We start from the raw sequence: 23,639 nt of genomic DNA, 5'->3' as shown, positions 1-23,639 counted from the left end.
GACAGTAGTCATCCAAAAAAGCCAAACAAGCTCAGAAATGCTCTCCATAGTCCCAAACGTTACCTCTGACTCCAGCTCTATGTTTTGGCGGGCAACTGCTTGTATTTAGCTCTTTTTTTTCCCCAAAGTGCTGGTGTTCGGTTCCTTGTGGCCTGATCTCAACAACTACCAGACACAGAGCCCTGCAGCCAAGCTTGCCACGACCCTCAGCGTTCGGCGCCCAAAGGAGAAGGGAATCATGTATATTTCCACTAAACACAAAACATGCAGCAAGCTTGCGTGGGGGACCTTGTCTCTCCAATCTCTCCTTTTGTGTCTTGGTTATTTAAATGTAGGCGACTGGCTTTGTTTCTTGGAAACAGAACAGTTTCTCAACATAAGGAAGTCAAGTCTTGGAGATGGTTCTTGCCAGCTGCAAAAAGAAAAGCTTTCTATTGATCCTATTCCTGTCAGTGAAGGATTACTTCTTCATCGATTTCAATAGAACATCTAGAACTTACTAAAAACATACCAAAAACTTGAAACTTAAGACCATAATGTCTTCTAGGATCCCAGTGCATCTGTGAGGCACCCAGCCCTACAGATGGAGAGTGTGAGTGATGGTGTTCAGAGAGGCTCCCAGCTCCTCCCTGCTCACCTTCCCCACGACAAGCGAAGCCAAGTGCTCGCAGCCTTTAAAGGCTTCTGCTGGATTTTCGTTTTCAGCAGGATTTTTACCTAGGCAAGCGTTAAGAACCGGGCGTCCACTCAGTTCAGTTTCCTTCTGCAGATAAAAAAAACCACCTCAGTGCCCAATATTACTTCAGAACAGTATCTGCTGGTTACTTGCATTATGAATATTAGCTCACTGCAACTATAAATCCCCAGTAACACGGATACGTGAGAATCGTTGCATCTTCCAGGCTAGTTTCAGTGACTTGCTTAACAAGATTGTTTCTCCTTTAAACATCTTTATATTTTGGTACGCTGATAAAAGTCCCCTTCATTTATTCAGTCATGTCGCATACATTCTGCTTTGTGCACTTCTGCATATTTGCAACTGCGCTAATCATCTCAGTCTGTTCTCCTTTAGGCTTGAATGAGATGTACTACATTAATCAGTTGATTGTTATTAACCCAGTTACATTGTATCTTTGCATAATGCTGCTCCATCTCTAAATCCATAGTCTAATCAGGTATTACGACATACATTTAATTATACTACTTGTGTACTCCATAATAATCCTCTTATTAAGTGATTGGGGTTTTATGGTCTAAGCCTTACAAAATTTCAGCAAGCCAAGGGATGGCAAGGCTGGTTTATGGGTCAGGATCGGGTCCTAACCGACAAGGCCGCTCTATATTGCAAAAAACCCTCACATAGCAAATTCCCAGATGGCAGAAAAACACCACTCCCTCTGTCGCTTCTATATCCAGGCCAGAACAGGCAAAGGTCCACTTTGATTCTGCTGAAAACAAACGTTTGGAGTTACTCGCCTCAACAGCAATCCAACCAACACTGTCCGTGGCCAAAGACAAAGGCAAAAAGTCACATTCATCTCCTCAATCTACCCCTGAAACAAAAGGGACCATGTGCCAGCACCTCCGCGCTGCTCACGGGAAAACACAAAGGGCTCTGGAGACAGAGGCAAATCCCCAGGAGAGAACGTCGCTGGCAAGAGCCCAAAGCAAAGCTGTGCAAACCAGCGGGCTGTGAACTGGGAAGGGAGAGAACGCAACAGAAGATCATCTCTTCAAAGTAGAATAAATGTATATTCATTTATCAAGAGATGCACTTACTGTTGTCCAGAGGGGACTTGTCACCGCTGTGGGACCAGAAGACAGGAGGACTCCGAGGATGCTGAAGGAGCCAGGAGACACCATTGTGAGGCTGCTCTCGGGAGTCTCTCCAAGCTCACGGGGACCAGGGGAGAGACCCATGGCTGGAGAAAGGCAGACATTGCTTCAACCCCAAACAGGGCAAACCCCAGCTCAGCCTCTGGGAAGACTATGGCTCTTCAAAGCTTCACGTACCTGGAAAGGCAAGAAGTAAACTGGAATCATAGAATGGTTTAGGTTGGAATGGACCTTAAAGACCATTTAGTTCCAAGCCCCTGCCATGGCCAGGGACACCTCCCACTAGACCACAGTACTCAAAGCCCTGTCCAATGTGGCCTTGGATCACCTTCCCATGTACAAACTGTGCCTGATGCTCATCCGCTGCTGGGATGAGGTGACTGGATCCATGGGCAAGCAAAAAGCAAAGATGTCACTCACTTTGATTCCATCAGCACTTTCAAAACAGTCTGGAGAAATGGAGGTGAAGGAAGGATCTAACACCTGCCTATAAGAGGGTCATGGAGAAAACTCATCCAAAGGCACTCAGCAAAAGAGCAGGCGGTAGCAATGCCAGGGCACAGTGAAGCAAGCTCCACTGAGACAGAAGGGGAGGAAAAAATTGCAGTGAGGTCAGGTAAGCGCTGGGCCAGATTTCCCCTTGCAACACCCTGTGAAATCCCCATGCTTGAAGATGTCCATGGCTCAACGAGGCAAGACCCCGAGGCCACCTCCTCAACTACCACCGCAGCCCTATTATGTTGCTGTGGCTGCTACTGCCCCTACCCTTTTGGTGGCAAAGGAAACAAATAACGGGGTTTTTTTTGCTCAGGTAGTAGAAAATCAGGTTTGTTTGTTCCAGGGCGAACCACTTAATGAGAGATGTTAAGAGCTGGGCTGTCTCCGTTAACAACAGTGTTTGCACTCAGGCAAATTGAAACGTCAATAACCAGTGCTAAAACAAACCCACAGCAAACTGGGAAGATAAGCCACGTTGTTCACCAGACAGCAATGCCCTCCAGGGAGCGGCGTGCACTGGAAATTAATACACACAAGAAGAAAAATAATAGAAACTGCAACTAAAACCTAAAGGAATGAAAAAAAAAGGTTCACCCACAGATTAAAGCATCATCTTCCCACCACTGAAGTCTGGCCATAAACCACCCATAAACACAAATCGTCCTGTTTAACTCAGGGGATCGCTCAAATACTTGAAGACGTGTGGTTGCCTAACTGCAGCCAAGATCAGGGCATACCTGTATTTTTCCTTCCTTCCTTCCATCTGAATTTTGATCTAATTATGTAAATTTTGAAGCACATGAGGAACTTCAGCCAAGTAAACGCCTCTGTTGATTCGGATGGTTATTCCTCAGCACAACGTTACACATCGGAATACGAGCTTCTAGGGTCACAGTCTTTAATAATAAATTATTTGAGCCAAATAAACCTCTTCCTACTCATCTTTCCATGGTATTCAGACATACTTGTAAAAAGCCTGAATTAAATTTGTAGTATGTTCACTTGTTTACAAGAGCATAGCTTGAAATACACACAGCTGTTTGCAGGATTTTGGCATATACAGACAGTCATAATGCAGTGATGTATTTTTGAATTTTATTCCTTATACCACAGAGTAAAGAGAAAATATATTTAAACTGTCATCCCAATTTTTTTTTTTTACTTTTTTTTTTACTGTAGACATCCCACAAAGATCATTTACAGAAGCAGACTATTTTGTTAGCATGTGCTTTAAATATTTTATTTTTCATTTTATTACCTGCAGGTCTAATCAGACTTTTCACAGCGTAGAGTCTGATAACAAATAATTTAGCTACCAGACATCTTTAGTCCCACAAAATGATTTTAAGAAAATGCGCAGTGACAAATTAAAAGTGTAGTTTACAGAAAAATCCCTGTATGTTTTTTTGCAAAACACGCAGTTGCTTTGAATACACAAAAAATACGCTATACTTGGAAAAACGATTTGCAGTATCCACATGAACTTTCTCGGAATTGTTAATGTATTTTAATACATTAATTATTAACCACAAGCACACCATACAATGTAGATACTGCCTAATTACTAATATGTTTACAACAATTTTGGAAATAATGAGCTAATTACTCCAATTATGTATTTCTCAGTCATCTGAAGCTGCTCGGCTCCACGTTAGGTGTGGAGGGAAGACGCGCTCTCGTTGGCTGCGTCCCCTTGACAGGAGGTTCGGTGATGGGACCCAAGGTGACACCCAGCCCCCGGGACCACCAGCAAGGCCAGATGAGGGGCAGTGGGTGGTCAATATGGCTGGTGGGAGGTTGCCCAGACCTGGGGAGCAGGTCTGTGCTCACCTGCAATCCCAACAAAAGCGGCGTGAAAGCCTCCATTTCCCAGGCTGCTGTTTATTTACGGTGGCGATTGATTTTATGCCAGAATTTAGTAGGATCCCATTTTAACAGATAGTCTAGTCGTTCATCCCGGCTTTAAATTATTAATGAGCATCATGTCTTAGTTACCCGTTCACAGTACTCCCAACGCCTCAGAAATGACTGGCTTCAACACATAAATACCTGAATCGCTGACCACAGTGAGATATTTCACTGTGTGGCTCACTATGAAACTTCTGCTACGCCAGGACTGCTGCAGGATGAAGAGGCCCTGAGCTGCTATAAATAAGCAAGATGTAGCACAGGTAGAGGGGGGTTCCCACCCTTTACACTCTGCTGTTTTGTCCTGCAGGCTGCTATGAAAAGGAGAGCAGTCACTTTTTCTTTCTCCATGGACTCAGAAATAGCAATAATAGTATGAGGCCGGTCTGTAGGCGAGCCAGGTGCACAAGCTCCTCAGCAATCTTAAAGAGCAGTAGAAAAGACAGAGATTTGATTCACAAATGATCATGATTACTCACTATTTACTGTTCCTTTTGCAGCGGGTGAAGGAGGCGTTAAGTCAAACTGCTTTAGTTTAACAGCATTTACTGTCAAAGCAAGCAGGAAAAATAAGCCTCAGAGTTTTAGTACCAAATTTGGAATTACATATAATTAATATAATGGGCTCAAGTTGATTATATCCAATGGCAATTGATTTTGTCATTATATCCACTGTGCATATACACCATGGGCTGTATAGTGTGCTATATACTATATACGTGTCTACACACCACCCCCTATATGCTTAGTGTAGATATTCACGTAAAAATCCAAGTCTAAAAGTCCAAGTCAAGAATTAGAAGAGAGAGTTCTCCCAGCCTGATGTGCCAGAGATGCAAGCCTCTCCACCTTCGGTGTTTATTTATTCTAAGCAATCTGCTCTACTACATATCTGCTTTTCTTTCCTTTTTTTGGCTTAGGAATAGAGAAAAAAATTCACTGTTCATTAGAGACAGAGGGGAAGCCAGGCCGTGTCAATGAAAAAAGTGACTGGTGCCCATCCCTCACAGGGGTAATGCAATTTTAACACAGGTTCCTCACTCAGTTTTAGAGTTTCCTTTAGGTCTCATCACCTGTCAGGAGCTCCTTTAATACAAGTCAAACAAAACAGGAAGAAAGAGACATGACAACACGCACTAAATGCTCCAAGTGGACCTTTCCCCTTGCCGAAGCACGCCAAGCCCAGGCTGCCCAAGTCATGCCATCTCCAGAGGGGAGAAAAAAAATTTTAAAATGCAAACATGAATCAGAAAGACAACCGAAGGAACAATGGCCTCTTCCTTCAGCAAGAAATGCTCATTTAATCCTAAGGAAGCAGAGCACACCAGCACAGAAACCTGGCTGGGTCTGCTGGGCACCAACAAGGCGGTGATGCTGGAAGAGTACAGCTCATCCAGTTGTAGCTGAAATGCAACACGGATCTCAATTGAGAAGGTCTAAGGCTTCCAAAAACGTCAGCTTCAAGCATGTTGTAAGAACTAACAAGCGTAAAATGAAATCCAGAGAAGTGGGAGAACTATCACATGCTATTTCTCAGGAGCACAGAGCAGAAACAAGTCAGATCCAGTAAGTGCCAACACCTGATGAGGACACTCTGCCCAACACAGGCACAAACCCTGAGCGAGCCAACACGAGGAGCTCAAGCGGAAGATAAAACATCTCCATAGAAAAGCATTAGTGAGACAGCCATTAGGATTTGTTCTCAGGCTATTTCAAACTGATTCCCTGAAGGAGATGCACATAAAAAACCCACCAGTAGATGACTCTGCTGTAAACAGACCAGTAGCATTCTATAATCTAGAATGAACTTGTCAGTTAAAAACCCGTAGAAATGTAGAAGACAAGGACTGTTTGAAAGCATTGCCGTTAGTGTTAAGTAGCATAAGATACCTCTTGGACTGAGGAACCTCAAAAGATATGGGAGAGAAGGTGACATTGGCCTGCTGAGGATGAAGAGATGCTCTCTCATTTAACCCGTTCCATCAAGCATTTTCCAAAGAAAAGGAGGAAGGAGGTAGAATACTGCACAGAAGGACAGAGGGAGTTACTGTAACAATTCATTCATGTGGCCCTGTAAAAATCTTGTACTAAGGTGTCTTTATCTTTGTAGACCACAAGAGACACAAAGAAACCCTCAGGTCTAAAAAATGATATTTTCTTCTCACTGCTAAGATCAGTCTAGACTGACAACTTGATTTTGTCACATCCCATTCTGGATGACTAAAGGGACAGAAATCTTATTACAGAGATAATGACCAGGATTTTGCAAAGCTCTTGGGAAGAAAAAAGCTGGTAGATGCTGTAACTTAAAATGGCGTTCATAAGAGGGGAAAATGAACCTTTTTGTGATGTAAGGATAGATCCTAATTACAGTTTACCCTTTTGAGGAAAGTAAGTAAATAAGAAGCTGGATGTAATAAACATGTGCTTGGAACACACAATCAACTTTAGAAAAGTGGGAAAGGACGAGTCCAAAAGTTACTCACATTTTCCTCCACATCTGGCAATGGCTGCTGCTGGGGACGGACAAAGGGCCTGGGAGTCTGGTCCAGGAGGGTGGAACATAGATCCTCACCATCCTGGTTTGGTACTTCTACATCTCGGTAAAATAATACTTTGGAGGGGAAAAAAAAAAAAAATCATTTATTGAAAAATCAGGTATTTACGTAGTACTTGTAGAAGACAAGGGATAGCGCACTTCAGAGATGAGAAATCTCACCACATTTCCAGCAGCGGTGCTCGATGCTGTTCCCTGTTCCCAGCCACTTCAACCTCTTTAGCCAGAAGCTTTCCCCGAGCAAACCCACCCCGCAGTGTCCCACCAGGGGTCCCTGCCAGGGGCCAAGCACTGCTGGTGCCACCACAGGTGTGGGACATGTGGCACCCCCAAAGCCAGCATTTAACACCAGGTTACTTTTTACGATTGAGAAGCTCGTGCCTCGTAAAGCAAGAAAATTATCTGAGTTAGGGAAACCAGATATGATACGTTTTCATTTTGAGGCAAGCAGATCTCAAAAACATGGGGGGAAAAAATATCAAAGTCTCTCAAGAAATAGATGATAGATAAATGGCTTCAAAATGGAAGAGGGGAGATTGAGATGAGATCTGAGGCAGAAATTGTTTGCTGTGAGGGGGGTGAGCCCCTGGCCCAGGTTGCCCAGAGCAGCTGTGGCTGCCCCATCCCTGGAGGGGTTCAAGGCCAGGCTGGACGGGGCTTGGAGCAACCTGGGCTGGTGGGAGGTGTCCCTGCCCAGGGCAGGGGGGGGCACTGGGTGGGCTTGAAGGTCCCTTCTAGCTTGAACCATTCTACGATTCTATAAAATATAGAGATTGAATTAAAAGGGAGAACTGCTCTGGTAAGAGCCTGTGTCGGCTCCCATCACCTGGGCTATTTGCTGGAATACAGAATATTTAGTGAAACAGGAGTTTCAGTCTCCTCATGGCACTGCAGGTTTCATAGCAACAGTTTGTGCCAAAAAAAAAAAAAAAAAAGAAGGCAGTAAACTGACTTCAGATTGGGAGCAGTCATTAAGATAAAAAGGTTAGGTTGTAAAAAGCTTGGGATTTTTGCATGAAAAAGGTCCTTACCCACAAACGGAAGGTAACAATGATGACAAATGCAAGAACTAGGAAGTGGGGTTTTGCCTCAGTAATCTTATTATTCTTACTGTTTTTATTAAGATGTACTGGGAAAAATATAGTTCAATCTAAAACAGGATTTTCATTACATTCTCTGGTTCAATTCTTTTTAATATTTAGGGCTAAATTCAGCAAATAGCCAGGAAGTAGAGTTTTTTGTCCTGTTTAAAGCCATTAAATACCATTTCACAAATTACAGAGAAATCTCTAGATTTTGCTTTCAGATGAAGAGATAAAAGCTGTCACCACACAATTACGTTCTGTCTGGGCGTGAAATTCAGGAAAAGAGGGAAACCGCAGACAGACGGAGGATTCCATCCTCACGGGAGATGCAGGCAGCACATCGCCCATGAGCTGGACTGCACTGGGTGGGATGCTTTCCACGCTTTTAATATATTTAAATTCAGCTTTTCATGAATTCTTCCTGCTATGCTTGTTTGGAGCACGGAAATGAGACTTTGCTTAATGAACAATAGCAGTGCCAGGTTTCAAAAACGCAAACAAAGCTTCCTTTGCCTTCCCTGTTTTGACACAACCAGCAGCACAAGAGGGTGAAGCCAGTTCCCAGCTCTGGAGGAGAGGAGTAAACTGGCCACATTCTTCTCTCAAATCCATTCTCTAATGGACTACCCATAAAAAAACCCATTGCCTGGAACACCTCTAAGAAACCCCACCACCCACAGTGCTGCTACATTAACCAGACTTTGTAGTGCCCCATCAAGCCAAGGCAATGCGCACAGTCTAATCTCTGACTCCTTGTACTGCGTTTCCTGCTAAACACTGAGGAAAACAATCTTTTTTCTTTTTTCCCCTAGCATATTAAATGTATAAGCTTAAAGGGCTCTGGCGACCCCCAGAAGACGACCTTTGGGGTCCATCAGCAGCTGGCAGACATGACACGCTGCTGTAAATCACAGCAGGAAGGTGATGGTCACCACCCTGGGCAAAGAGCAGAACAACAGCTCCCCAAATTTTAAAGGAGACTATTTCCATTATAAACATTAAGATTACCGAATATCAAATTGTAATACCAGTTCTGTGGACAGACATGCTTACGCCTAATCCTTCACCCATCAAAGCTCAAAGTACAGTGTGAGCAGATGCGGTTTTCCAGGCTCGGCCATCGGCAGGCAGATGGTAGATCCGCATACGGATTCCGACACATTCCCTAAAAATTGTGGGCTTCAAATGAGTGTCACCGAGCATTTTGCAAGCGTGAAGTTTATTATAGGCCCTGTAATTCTCCGGAATATTGTGTTTTCCTCTGGCTAGAGAAAGTCCTAGTACATGAAACAATTTGTCCCTACGAACATTAATTGTTTAACATTGGATTTTAATGAGCTTTCAGCATCAAAACCAGAAAAATTCTGCCCCTAGCAGAAAAAGCTTTCTATTTGCAGGAAATACACATTGCCAGAAGAGAGCTCTGAAGACTGAAATCATGTTTCCTTAAGCCAGTAATTTCCTGAACTTTCTGAACACAGTGCACAAGGGGATTTTTGTTGTCTTCTGCTCTATTGTTTTTGTGGCCGGCCAAAGCACTGACAGCTACCACCCGAAGGCAGAGACCCTCCATCCCAACGCTTCCGCCCCTCTCCCTGCACAAGGCACAAACTGACAGGCAGCGGCTCAGGCTCCAATTATAACAATTATTTTGTTGCAGGTGGACCAAAGAGTATTATTTTTTTTTCAAGTATCGCAAATAATCTAAAATCTGAATTAATTCCTGTGCTTCATCTGAAAGTCCCAGGTATGGCTTCGGTGCCGTTTGGATCGGCGAGTGCAGTTGACACCATCAAATTTCAGGGAAGTGGTGGGTTGGTGAAATCCAGATCTCTCTTACTTAGAGGAAAACCAAACGATACAAAGCAACATCTTTTTGATTTGATATATCAAGGGACTAAAATACCAGCTTTCCAACTAAAAGCACAGAAAAACCTAAGGTAAAACAGAAATCACCTTTGCCCATTAGGGTCTATAGTAGCTAACTGGCTCATTACATACACTATGTACAAAGAGAAAAACGGGATGTAATCTGAGATTTATGAAGAACAGATGAAATAACCATCCTGCTAGCACACGACAGCGATTCTCTGTGTTTAAAACTCATGTTCCTATTTCATATTTTGCTTCTCCAAAATGCCTGCTGCATTTTGTTTGTGTTTTAAAAAGTAAGGTGAAGGTTTCACTAATGTGAACCCACATTTTTCCCCTCCCGCAGTGTTGGTTTTCTATTTTGCTGTTCTGCTTCAGAAAGCCACGTCCCAGCGTTCCCGACGCGGGCTCCCGGCGTACAGCATAGCCCCCGTCGGATGCCCCAACACGCAGATGCAGCTCTGCCCCGGAGCTGGGAAAAACTTTTCAGGTGAAGAACTTTCATTTGGCACCAGCCATTTGGGGCAGACAAGCCTGTTTAAAAATTCAAATTAGATTTTCAAATAGTTTTTAGCTAAAGAATTCAAAAACGTTTCCTGAAAGATGGAAATTTTAGTGCTTGTTCTCCAAGTGACTGGAAATGAAAGCTAAGTGAGGAAAAAAAGACACCTTTTAAGGCAAAACATTTTTTGAAAATTACCATTTCAGGGGATGAAATTGTGTTGCATTCAATCCGAAACTAATGAGGTCTGCTCTGTTACTTGGCTGTCCTGAACAAACCACCAGCTCCTTCAGCGAGTGCTGTCCTTGCACCATCGTCACTGAACACCTACCGCAGCGTAGCAAGATGAGGCCAAGAGAGATGACCGAAAGCTGGCAGATGCTTGTCACACTAGGCATTTACCCTAATGACAGATCAACTATTGCACGCCTAAAATAGCCGTTCTCCCTCAAAGAGAAACAGACGCCTCTGCACACAACGCTACTGCTTTGTTCTCTCTTAGCACCTTAGAAACCCTCCAAAGAAAGACCAAAAAAAGGCATTGCATATTCACTCTTCCACCCCCAGGTGGACAGAGCACAGCACCACACACCACCTAAAGTTACGTATTCATTTTAGATGATTCCTGCACAGCTCAAAGCCAGGAATATTGCCAAAATTTCTACTCTGTTCTTTCAGCCATCTTCCATGTTTCCAATGGGACTTTCTAAAGCACTGCCCTCCTGATCCCAGATTCCTGGCTAAGCAGTGAAGGAGCTTTTGTCACGCTCTAAACTGATGACTTGTTTCATATGGGGAAGCAGTTCACCTGTTGAACTAAGAGACACTACAGTAATCCTTTCCTGTCCACAAGCCAACTGCTCTTTTGTTGTGCTTTAAATTCTTGAAACAACTATATCCAAATGTAGCATTTTATAAAATAAAGGAACTTTATTATCATATATGTTGGCTATTTGAAAGCAAACAATGATCTACCAGTTTGTAATCTGCAGTGATTTCAGCAGGGAATCACTTTGTCACACTCCTTACGATGAAGGGGAATCAGGACTTCCATTACCCCCCTGTACACAGCCTCCGCACACACACCCCCGTACTTGCTCATCTTTTCCTCTCCTTGCATCCATCATGTCACAAAAAGGCTTTCGATGCTTCCACTTCCAAAACATTTTAACAGAGAACAGCAGCCCTTGTTTCCCCATTTTATTCTAAGTCACCTCCCCCTTCCTAAGTTTTCTTGTAAGGAGTCTCCACATCTACTGTTGCCCCAGTAGAAAACTCAAAGTTCTGGGAAAGACCATGTATTTTTAATCAAGAGATATGGACAGATTAATGGACATGATTTCTTCAGTTCCTCTGCATCCTTAATAAATTAGCAGGGTTTTATATGATACCAGAACCAAGGAAAAACCCTGGAGAAATAAAACAAGCTGGTACAGCTTGTGAAAAGCTGGAAATTAAAGAAAAAAAAAAAACCTGAAAAAAAGGCAGGAGAACACTCTCTGAAATTCCACATGTGTAACTTAAGCCAGCAAAGACAGCAGAATAATGCAGCCCCCTGGATGGAAGTCAGCCATACCCAGTATCTCATCCCCTGAATGCCGTTGACACCACAGACAAGGTTTCAGACACAAGATCACCGCCGGCTTGTAATCCCTTTTATCCTCACAGCCCAAGCACATGCCAGAGGATAAACCTCAGATTTCGTACTGCCTAAAAGGTAGGAAAGACCATGGTCTTGGTCACTGTGATAGCACATCGATTTACAGGTAGAACATAAAGCGTTAATTATCTCAAGTTTTGTTTCTTGCTTTGACAGACGCGTGGAGGGCTCAGACACCAGCTGTGAGGTCTCCTCGTCCTGCGCCCGCCACAGCTGACTCCCTGTCCATGACCACAGCCATCAAACCCAGTGACAGCCCATCATTCCCACAGGATCACCCCATTTCCTCCACTTAAATTAAAATCAAGATGGTCAGAATCCATGAGATACTTTTAAATATGGACATTCAGAATGGGATTGAGGGAGAAGCTGACTTTTGGGATCACACAGTCTCTTCATATCCACAAATTTCCCAGCAATGCTTTCAAAGTAATGCCTTGCCAGCACTTGCAGAATGCAGAAGTCCCAACCGACAGCCCAAAGCCAGCAATGAAGGGGATCTGGCACCTCCTTTGCTTGTTGGGAGCCTTTCACAGGGCAAGAGAGAGGTGATCTAAGGGAGGGCTGGGAGGGATGACCTGCTCATGTACTCCAAATACACCTGACAGAGTTCCTGCCTGGCTGGAGGCTCGATAAAGTCTTGTCATGGATTAAAACAAGTTAAGAGATAGGAAAGAGAATAGAAATAAATGGCCAATTCTCAGCATGGAGAAAGGTTAATAGTGTAGTGCCCTAGGGATCAGTCTTCGGGCTGGTGTTTTTCAATATATTCATTAACAGCCTGCAAGAGGTGGTGAAGAGCAAGGCAGCAAGAGTGCTTGACAGAATTGTTTTAGGTCAGTGGCAAGGAGGGGAGGCTGGGAGGGAGCAACCACCAGCACAGACACACACGCTCAGCAACCCAGGCGCTGCTCCCCCAGTGCCGCCGTGGGGAAGCGACACGGAGACATCGGGTACTGCCAGATCGTTGTAAAGACAGAAGAAGAGTAGCCAACAGTCATCTAGGAACTCACCTAATGCTATACCTGATAAAACACCACATATCTGCTAAGGTCCAGGAATCATCAAAACAGACAGTGTAAAGAAAAAATTCTAGATAATTATACCAAAGGTCTCCCCCGCCTGTTACCATTAAGACTTTTTTAATAAGATGACAAAATAAAGGTAGCAGAAAGAAAACTATATTGAAATACCATGAAATCCTTAGAATCCATCATCCCTTCTACATCCCTCCGACATTGTGGCTCTCCCAGTGCTCTCTGGTCCCCACCAGTGTCTTACAGGGTATCCAGACGTTGTCCTTGGAAATCACCTGTGTCTCCAGGCATTTGGAGCTCATGGCATTTTCTCCTTTATCTGCAGTAGTGGCAGCGCTCTGATGAAATAAAGGCAAAACATTACTCATAGGCATAGAAGGTGCAAGGAACATTTGATGACAAAATACGATAGTTTGATCTGCTCACCAAGCCTTAGAGGAAGGGAAGAGGCCACCTCCCAGGTGGAAACAAACGGTGGTATCAAAAATATCCCAAGAAACTAGTGGGAATTAGCGTGGGAAAGGGTATACATCCAGGGAGGGAACTTGCAGCAAGAGCCTCTTAGGTGCTGGGGGCAGAGGAGGTCAGTTCATCCTCAAGAAATCTTCATTCCTAAGAAAGAAACACCGCAAGAAAGCATGCATGCACGTGGCCAGAGCAATGAGCTATGGTTATCAGTACCCATGGGGTGACTGATCTCTTCAAAACACCTTCAAAATATTATCAGACAACCTCAGTACACATAGGAGAGGAACAGACCTTGATCATTGCAGATAAGAGAGATGCAGATTTTGTTAGGAAGAAGGTGCCTAAAGAAAGGAATCAGCTGCCCAGATCCATGCAGGAGCTGAAAGCCATGGAGCTTCAGTGCTTTACGGATGTGCCCAAGCCGGCTGTGAATAAGCCAGGATGGGGCTCTGGGGGTCGAGTAGCCAGATCTGTGCTTCGTCCTTACAGCAATGCCGCTCCATCTCACAGCGCTCCAGCCGGGATTGTCCGCATCCCACTGTGCACCCCCAGGCCCTGCAGGGACAGTAAGTGACCGCTGCCTCCCAGCGTGGACACCAACACCCAGCACCCCAACAAAGAGGGATTTCAAGCAAAGATCCCCAAACTGACAAATTCGGATACTTCAGGAACTCCCCATCTGCAGTTTGGAGATGGAACAAACCCACAGCCCCAGAGAACAGCCAAATACCAGCTCCACGATGATTCTCTTCTCTCCCTGCGCAAAGGCGCACCACCAGCATCAAGGTGGAGACGGCAACATTCCCATTATTAACAACACACCCCATGTATTACCACAATCACAGGAAACTGTGTTTTTAATACAAAGATAAAGTACGTTTTATAAGCTGGCCTACTAGCACCTCTTCCCTTTGCCACGCAGCACACCAAGACGTGGCTGAAGTAGAACGCGATAGCAATTTAGGGGAGAGAGGATGAATGTCAGCTTTGACAGATTACTTTCTCAATTGGCTGTAGTAATCTTTTAAGAGGCCACTGACAAACTCCCAGCACCGTGTAACAGCCACACTCACCCGAAAATTAAGGCAAAGCTACCCAATACAAGGGGCTGCATATCTGATGGCTTCTACCAGGCAACACAAACTTCAAAAGGCACAGGTTAATTCAGGGGGTTTGGGAGAAATATCGTTGTTCTGAATTACTTACAGAAATTTGCTGAAACTTTAACATTCTGTTGGTACCGCATTTAATTTAGAAGAAAAAAAAAAATAATGTGGATGAATTTGTTGTTGTTTTCAACTCATTCGTGCTACTTTACTAGATTGAATCCATCAATGAAAACCTTCTGAAGTCTTTCTTGGCGGGTTGGTGAGCAGGGGATCACAGGCAGGGATTATTTCTCACTGAGAAAAGACCAACAGCCCATTTCATAGACTGAGTGAAAGCCAACGGCAGCCTCTCCTGCTCCATCCCTCACTGCAATAATCCAATTAAACCAGTGTCCTATGCAGCGCACAGAAGGTAGGAAAGAACTTTAATTCTAAACATGTCAATATTTTTCCTTTTCTAAACAATTAAGAAGCACATGCCTCTTTGCTTACACGTAAGAATTTTAAAAGTATGTCCTTACATGTAGGAATACGAAAGGTTTAATTATCTTTCTGTTTTTCCACTAAAGAGGCTATAATGAAGTGATTCTACTAAATACATTGGGAACTATTCAGCTGAGCACAAAATTATAGCAGTATGCATAAATATTTGCAGAACGAGGTCATTAACCCATCAATGATCCCGTTCTGCAAGGTTTGAAAATTGTTGGCAATCTTTTGGTTCCGAGGATCTATCCTTTGCATGGCTCCGTGCCCACAGCTCAGTTCTCTACAACAGCTTCTCTTTCAGTTATCACTCTCAGTGCAAACATCTGTAATTTGCCCAAAATTTGTTTTATATTTGCATTTTCTCAGTATCCTATAATCATTCTGGGTGTCAGCAAGATGTACTAGTTGTTTATATGCAGCCTAAAATTTGCAAGGAATAATTAAGATGACATGGTTCGTTTCATAATGATGTTGCAATTTCGTCTTCTTGGAAACTAGTATTCTGTAATCTGCTTTCCCGGTTGCTTTCAGAGGCTGCTGATGTGCACAGAATGCTGACGCCGCTCGGCTTCTGTAGGAATAACATTGGGAAGAGCTCCCCAGAGCAACGACCGCCACGTTGCGTCATTCAGAGACATCAGTCGCCGGTGCACTGGAGCCCTACCACCAAAGCCACAATATAAAATAATAATCAGCTTATTAAGAAAGTGTCAAAACTGATCATATTTTGACTAATTTTCCTAAGAACGATAGCTGCAGATTGTTGTGGAAAGCCAGACACTGACGGACAGAAATCATCCTGTGTGTATCTGGCTGCAGGCACATGCTCTCAAAGCCACAAACACAACCTTTCCTCCACGTATGCTTCAAAAACTACTTTAAAAATGATGTGTACATAATCTTTAATGCCATAATCATTCTGATTCGTAGTTCTGATGTATTTTTCATGCAAAGGGAAACACCACATGATTTTTTTGCCCTCTGTAGGTGTAAGAAAGAATTTCCCACCATGTTTTCCCCGTTACAAAGCCTTTTTGCCAGCAATACCGGCATTAACACCTTCTACCAGCTGCTGCTGGAAGTGGAGAACGCTGCTCTGAACTCCTCAAACTCCTCTGCTCCTCCAGCGCACAGAAGGCTCCATCTAGCGTTACACGCACATCATCCCAGGGAAAAGGTGGAGAGGGGAAAAAAGCCATTTGATAATAAATGCTATAGATTTTTTTAAGTTGTTTTAGCAAAATAACCGGACTTTCCTGCCCGTGCCTTCCCATGCTTGCTTTGCTGTCCCCCTGGAGGCTTGGAGTCCAGACTGAAAAGCAACGAAACCAAGCAAGAATAAATGCCTAAATCCCTCACACACATGCAAACAATCACATTTAATAATACACTAACAGGAAAAGAGCTGGAACTTACACCAAGTGGGAATGGGCCCAGGACTGGGTGGTGACCCATCGCGGGCAGCACGGCCACGCTGCAGCCGCTCTCTCCCATCACATACGAGGAGTTCCCCCTTCGCCCAGAGGCTGCAGGGGGCTTAAGGACCACGGGTCTCCATCCAGAGACAGCCAACAGTGGATATTATGCCTTGAACCCAGAAGTCACATCGGGGATAAAATGCAACACAGCATTTCCAGCCCAAACCAAACCAGCTGAGGACCAGAGCTTCCATCCTGCCTCGCCCGTAACGCCATTAATTCTGCTGCCATCACCTAATTACACTGGCAGTTGCACTGTAACCAGCAGTGGGTTTGACTACAATAGGTTTCTGTACAAAACCAAGTTCCGGGAGCAGAGTGCTGGGCCGGCGGACTGGCATCCCGGGGTTAAGCCAGCTCAGCTGATGGATTATCCCGGACGCTGAGCAGGCAGAAATGTCAGGCTGATTCTGCTGGAGCACGAACATCCCTTGGCTTATTTGTTTCGGTCACAACAGCTTCAGTCAGCCTAATGTTTAGATTTTTAATTTCACCCAAATATTTTAAGTTGCAAGAAGACCTTGTTGGCCTGTCCTTCCTTCAGAGGCACCCGTGACCCTGCCGGGCTCTCAGAGCCACTCCACCAGCTGTGACACCACTTCCACGGGGGCTGGGGTCACCACTCGCCCCGCCACCCTTCCACCCTCCTCAGAGACCCCCAGGTTCACTCCATACTTGATTTCCATTGCCTCTGCTCCCTGACCCACCCCACCCCACAGATGCCCCCTCTGTCCCCCTTGTCCCCAGCTTCTCCCCCCTGCACCCCTCCATACCCCACTGCACTTTGCTGCTTCATCTGCCACCACCCCTCAGCTAGGCCTCTCTCATTAATCATTACATCTTTATTTCCAAAATAACTGGTTTAACCCCAGCTAGCAACTAGGATTACACATCCACTTGCTCACTTCCCCCCCAAGTTGGGCAGGGAGAAGAGGGAGAAAATGAGGGGGAAGGACAAAAAAAAACCCGTGGCATTGAGATAAAAAGAGTTTAACAGAAAAGGAAAATAACAATAACGGTAAAGGATATACAAGTCACAAGTCCCTCTCACCATCCAGTGAACTAGTTGCCCCCAGCCCAATCCCAGAGATTGCAGATTCCCCCACCGCCCTGGCCAACCCCCATTTATATACCGACCATGACATCTATGGTACGGGATATTCCATTGGCCATTCTGTTGTTCTGTCTGTGCTCCTTCCCAGCTTCTACGGGAAGCTGAAAAAAGTCCTTGGCTAGTAAAAACATCACTTGGCAACAACTAAAACAATATGCATTATTGACATTCCTTTCACACCAAAACTGAAAACACAGCAACTGCTAGAAAGAAAATTAACTCTATCTCAGCTGAGACCAGGACAACTGGGCACTGCACAGCACTTACCAAGAATAGCCATTTGGGGGATCTACCAGTAACCATGGGCAGCTTTTACCATAGAATGGTTTGGGTTGGAAGGGACCTTAAAGGCCACCCAGTGGCACCCCCTGCCCTGGGCAGGGACACCTCCCACCAGACCAGGTTGCTCCAAGCCCCGTCCAACCTGGCCTTGAACCCCTCCAGGGATGGGGCAGCCACAGCTGCTCTGGGCAACCTGGGCCAGGGGCTCACCACCCTCACAGCAAACAATTTCTGCCTCACATCTCACCTCAGTCTCCCCTCTGTCAGTGTAAAACCCTTCCCCCTCGTCCCATGGCTCCCCTCCCTGATTCCAGAGTCCCTCCCCAGCTTTCCTGGAGCCCCTTGAGGGACTGGAAGGGGCTGGAAGGTCTCCCCGGAGCCTTCTCTTCTCCAGGCTGAACCCCCCCAGCTCTCTCAGCCTGTCCTCCCAGCAGAGGGGCTCCAGCCCTCCCAGCATCTCCGGGGCCTCCTCTGGCCCCGCTCCAACAGCTCCGTGTCCTTCTGCTGTTGGTGCTCCAGCGCTGGAGGCAGCACTGCAGGGGGGTCTCACAGAGCGGAGCAGAGGGGCAGAATCCCCCCCTGGCCCTGCTGCCCACGCTGCTGGGGATGAGCCCAGGCTGCCGGGGGGTTCTGGGCTGCCAGCGCATGACATGTTGCCATCCACCAACACCCCCAGGTCCTTCTCCTCAGGGCTGCTCTCCAGCCATTCTCCGCCCAGCCTGGGTTTGTGCTTGGGATTGCCCCGACCCAGGTGCAGGACCCGGCACTTGGCCTTGATGAACTTCATGAGGTTCACATGGGCCCACCTCACAAACCCCCGAGCATCAGCAGCCCCCAGCCCCTGTGCAACAAGTGCCTTCAAGCTGCCCTTCAGCAGCCCATCACCCTGCACTTCACTATCTGCCCCCTGCCACCCTGGGAGCCCCCTGACACAACCCCCGGCTCCTGGAGTGGACCCCCCAGCACACCTCCACACCTCCCCACAGGCACTGCCACATTTTCTTTCGACCCTGAACTCCATGCTTTTCAATATACTTCAGAATGTACTTCAATACACCGACCAGGCTGTTCAGCATTTCCATTCACAGCTAAAGAGTCGCCTTTGCACAGTGGTCTTGCTGGACACAGACACGGTGGCGTTCCTTCCAGAGCACTGAGGAAGCACATCTATGTCCCAATTACATTTAACTACTCACTGTTTTACTGGTTTTAACTATTCATCTGCAGACGATTACGCTGCAGAAGAACGTGCTGATCAAAGGTACACCCTCCATCAGGTCACAAAACCAGCAGTGTGTGGCAGTTGCTTCTAAAGATTTTGTCTTTGGGGCAAGTTTCGACTATTGCTAAAAATAACACTACAAACTAATCCTAACTAGGCACAGCACTGGTGAGGGAGAGCACTGTAGTACCATAGACTCTATTCAGTGAAATAACTTGGAAGAGGCAGAAGTTTGTGGCTTTTTTGAAAATTCATCTCAACAAATCATCTAGTGCCTGTGGAAGTTATCGCATCCACCATGGATGCGGCAGCACAGGGGCAGGGACCAGCGCAAAGGCAATGGGGAACCAGCCCTGCAGGCTGGGGTCAGCTTCGGCATTTGGGCCGCCGAGAGCCAGACCTGGGGAGTCTGGCATAGTCCAGCCTAGGGACTGCGGGAAGCTGACCACACAGCCAGACCCGCTGCTTACTGTCAGTGTTCATGCAGGACATGGACAAACATTCCCTTGGAAACATGTTTTTCTTCCATGTAGGAGAACCTCACCAGTTAGAAGTGATCAGTTAAACAGATGTCAATTTAAGACAGGAAATAAGATGGGAAATGGGTCAGCAGTAGAAGCACTTCGAGAGTAAAAGGCTACGAAGCACAGCAACCTGCTTATCTGCTCTGATGACCCATGAACCATGTCCTCCCAGCCCCTGCTCATCTCGGATCAAGAGCGCTAGCAATGCCATCACCTCTCCCTCACATCTCACTCTGTGCCCACAGCAACCAGCCAAAGCTTCTGCATCTCGGCCACATCTGCCAATGCCCAGGAGCCCACCTGAACCCAGGCTGCCCATCAGGCACACCAAGGCACTGGGAAGAGCCCTTACAGGGACAGTGGCTGGTGGGACCCAATGTGAGGGGGCACTGCCAGCATTTCTTTCCATAAGCCCAGGGCAGAATTTCACATGCTGGATGTCGTCCTTCCCTATTTAGACTTTTAGGAAACTAGAAGCTCGGCTGGAGCTCAGAGTCCCACCAAAGCAGCAGTCCTGGTACACCCAAGGTCTTCAGCACGTGCAGAAAGGAGAGGTCTTGTCTTTCTCCAGTACACATCAGGAATCCCTTTATTCAAGTTTTTAAACAATCCTGTATACAAGCAATAAAGTCAGCAGACATACTAGTGCGACTGCAGGTATGGCTGGGCACAAATAGCTCTTGTAGAGGCGGAGATACTTCACACACACACAGATCACAACTGCACTGTGACAGAACAACCACCACACGGCCGAAGGACTCACAGACCCTGGATTAACAGCAGGATGCAAGTTTTCCTATGAAGGAGGAGGTAAGGGCTCTACCATCATCTCTGGCTCCTCTCCCCTTAGTTTTATTAACCCACTTCCAAGTGTTTCCCTACCTTGGAAAGGGACCTGCTCCCCCTGACCATATCCATCAGGGAAAAGGAGGACCGTGACCAGGCTCTTCAAACCCACCTTCATCGGTGGGGCTTTGAATAGCTCAAGAGTCTCATCCCAACCGGCTGCCTGGAACTACAACTTGAAAAAAAAAAAAAAAAAAAAAAAAAAAAAAAAAAAAAAAAGAGAAAAAATCTCACAGCTTTCCTCCACTTCTGCCTCAGTACTGTGAAATGACATAGTGTATCTTTCTGATTACTTCCCATGAAATACCTCCCTAATTAAAATCGTTAACTGCATCAAATTTCTCCTTGGACTGTCAGAAGCCTTTAACCAATGTTCACATATTGCCAGATTAATTTTTAATTTAAAAACGATATTGCATTACCTACCTCAGCTATATGACACTTGCCTTTAAAAAATGGAATACTTCATAGTGTTTTGAAAGTTATCTCTTATTCAGGCACAGAGCAGGTGACGGGGGGTGGCAGTTATCTGTTGGGCAAAGTTATTAAATATAGTTAATACCTTACAGCAGTTAATCACTGCAGCAGGACTCTCACTTTGCCCACTCAAAGGGAGCCGTAGGTGCTGTTCTGCACTCTCGTCACTCACACTTTCATTATCCACTAACACTTTGCTACTGTCACATTAAAAAGCAGAGACTAATTCAGGCTGAGACAGACCTCTGCATGTCATCTAGTCCAACCTGTTGCTAAAAGTGGCTCAGCTCAGGTTTCTCTGACATTAATCCGAGTCCTGAGCAACTGTGAGGACAGAGAGCCCCAACCTCTTGAGGCAACCTGTTCCCCTTTTTGACCATCCTCATGGTTAATGTTTTTTTCCTTACACCCTAATATTAAAGTACAGGAAAAAGGGAATCTAACGGAAATCTTGGGACAAGCATGGAAAAGAAAGCAAAAGAAAGAGAAAAATGCAAATAAGTAGAATATAAATTACATTAACTGCACTCAAACGCCGACATGAAATACTTCTCCACCGGTAAGAAGTAACATGCCATCTTTAGCAGCCATAAAAGCTCAAGCCCTCACTTACCTCTTCACCTGGAGGACTGCAGCTCTGACACTTCACTGCCTTTGTTACCCCCTTCTGTGCAAAACACGCATTTTTCCTTGGATGCCTCCCAGCAGAGCACCCCAGGCCTCCCCACATTCACGTTCAGAGGTCTGGGAACACCATCTAACTGTATTGCCCAAATCATTCTAATTTCCAGAAAAACAGCTCAGGAACTCAGTCTGCACTTTATTGGTAGGTAAGAGTGATCTGGGGAAGAGTACCAAGGAACTCATTTGTAGCAGGCAAGGCGTGCGTGTGAATACGTGGAAAGCTGAAAGAAGAACCAGCCCCGCTCCCCTTTAGCCAGTGAGGGTGTCTCAAGCTGTGGCCCTTTATGTAGTACTGAACTGGTTACAGGCATCAACCATGTAACTTCCAGCAGCACCTCTTATGCCTCAATGAATTAATCTACCTCACCTTTATCTCATTACAAGTGCTGATAAACTGCACACCCGCTGTCTCTTCCATTCCACGTAAAGCCAAACTTTTCTTTCCTCCGCAGCAGCAGTCCATTCCAGAGGCAGAGGGATCACAGATTACTCCTGCAGAAGGGCAAGAGTTATCCCTGCAAGGCAGCAGCAGCATACAAGCCACACTCCCCAGCAGTCCCTTGAATTAAGGTTCCGGCCATATGGCTGAAATTGTTTCCAAGCGTGTTTTATGTAGCTGCAGATTTCCCGACTCCAGCAGCCCTGTCGGAGCCGTGTTCACTCTCTGGCCACGGAGAGGCAGCCTCCACCCACACATCCCTCCCTGCGCCTCCGCAGCGCCCAGCTAGCAGTTCTGCACCTCCTTAGACACAAACAAACCTAACCAAAATTACAGCTACGGGACAGTAAACCCCACACACAGCCTCAGCACAAATCCTTAAACCACACAGCTGCAGGGGTGTCCCTACGCCACGCAGCAGCGTGAGCCCTGGGCAGAAACGTGCCGCTTTGAACAGCACTTTACCAGCACGAGCATGAAATCCAGGTGCGATGCCCCATTCACACCATTAAACTGCTGGAGGCTGGTGTTCGGCTGCCACGTTGAACATCCCACTCCGCAGGCGCCCCGGGCCACACTCCCTGGCGATGCACGGGCATCCCCAAGCACCACAGCCAGAGGCAGAACTGGCTGGAAAACCGCTTTTAAGAGCTCATTTCCAGAACGTCTGGTTTTGTCCAAAGAAAACTTACAGAGCGTGGGTTTACGGGGAATTCTGACAAAAGGAGGAGTGCTAAATATAGCAAATGGCGCTAATTACCACAGCTGGAGACCCTCAGTTGAGCACCGTGAAAAGTTTGGAGAACAGTCACCAAACACAAGAGCAGCACAGGAACTTCAAGAGTAAATTCTGTACTGGTGTAAGAAGTGCAGCACTGCAGTACATGGAATATGAAAATATAAAATTGTCAGAGAAACAACTGTTATTCACTGGGGGTCCGCTGCACTTCTCTAAATATATTAGCAGGACTCTATAAACCTTGAGTAGTTAAATATCACTACAGTGAATTTTGAAGGAAAACTATTGCAGAAGAAAGAACATTTTGTAATTAGTCTTGTTTTAATTAAAGCTCCTAACTCCTAATTTGACCACAGGGATGTTACTTTTTGGTATAATTTTTTTTTTTTTTAAATGAAGTAGGTTACAATTACTACTGACAACTGCCTGGATGCATTTGCAATTCACTTTGAGAGATTAATTACGGCTTGTTTTCATAAGACAGACAAGATTTTTTTATAGTGATTAAAATTGGTTTTGAAGTTATAACATATACTTATAGTAATTACTAAAATTATTCTTAGAAAATTAATACTTGGATGGAATTAAATATCTATCACTAAGAATTCTGTAATATGTATAAGTACCTTTTTCTCTGCAGTCAGCCTTTGCTAGTTTGGGATTAAGTCCAGTAACAGTCTTGCTTCAGGTTCCAGTATATTTAGATTATATTTAGAATTTCAGCAACAAAGCCATAAACGTGCTTCCAAAACCTTACTTCTCAGCTGCTGCCTAAAACTTCGCACCACGTAACTCATCAGGCACATTTGAAGA

The 23,639-nt window shown here is 45.5% G+C and overlaps 1 long non-coding RNA gene across 1 annotated transcript; it reads right to left on the bottom strand.

Annotated features, from left to right (window-relative positions):
* Positions 1 to 1,785: 1,785 nt before the first annotated feature.
* LOC128911631 (uncharacterized) lies at positions 1,786 to 13,284 on the bottom strand. Its single transcript, XR_008467129.1, has 3 exons — positions 13,112 to 13,284; positions 6,729 to 6,856; positions 1,786 to 2,013 (listed from the first exon to the last, which is right to left on the bottom strand). It is a non-coding gene; the product is annotated as an uncharacterized LOC128911631 (long non-coding RNA).
* Between the last annotated feature and the right edge of the window lie 10,355 nt (positions 13,285 to 23,639).

Source organism: Rissa tridactyla, chromosome 6, assembly GCF_028500815.1.
Source record: "Rissa tridactyla isolate bRisTri1 chromosome 6, bRisTri1.patW.cur.20221130, whole genome shotgun sequence".
Classification (NCBI taxonomy): Eukaryota; Metazoa; Chordata; class Aves; order Charadriiformes; family Laridae; genus Rissa; species Rissa tridactyla.
The sequence above is the reverse complement of the archived record's forward strand: the minus strand, read 5'-3'. Positions and strand labels throughout refer to the sequence as shown.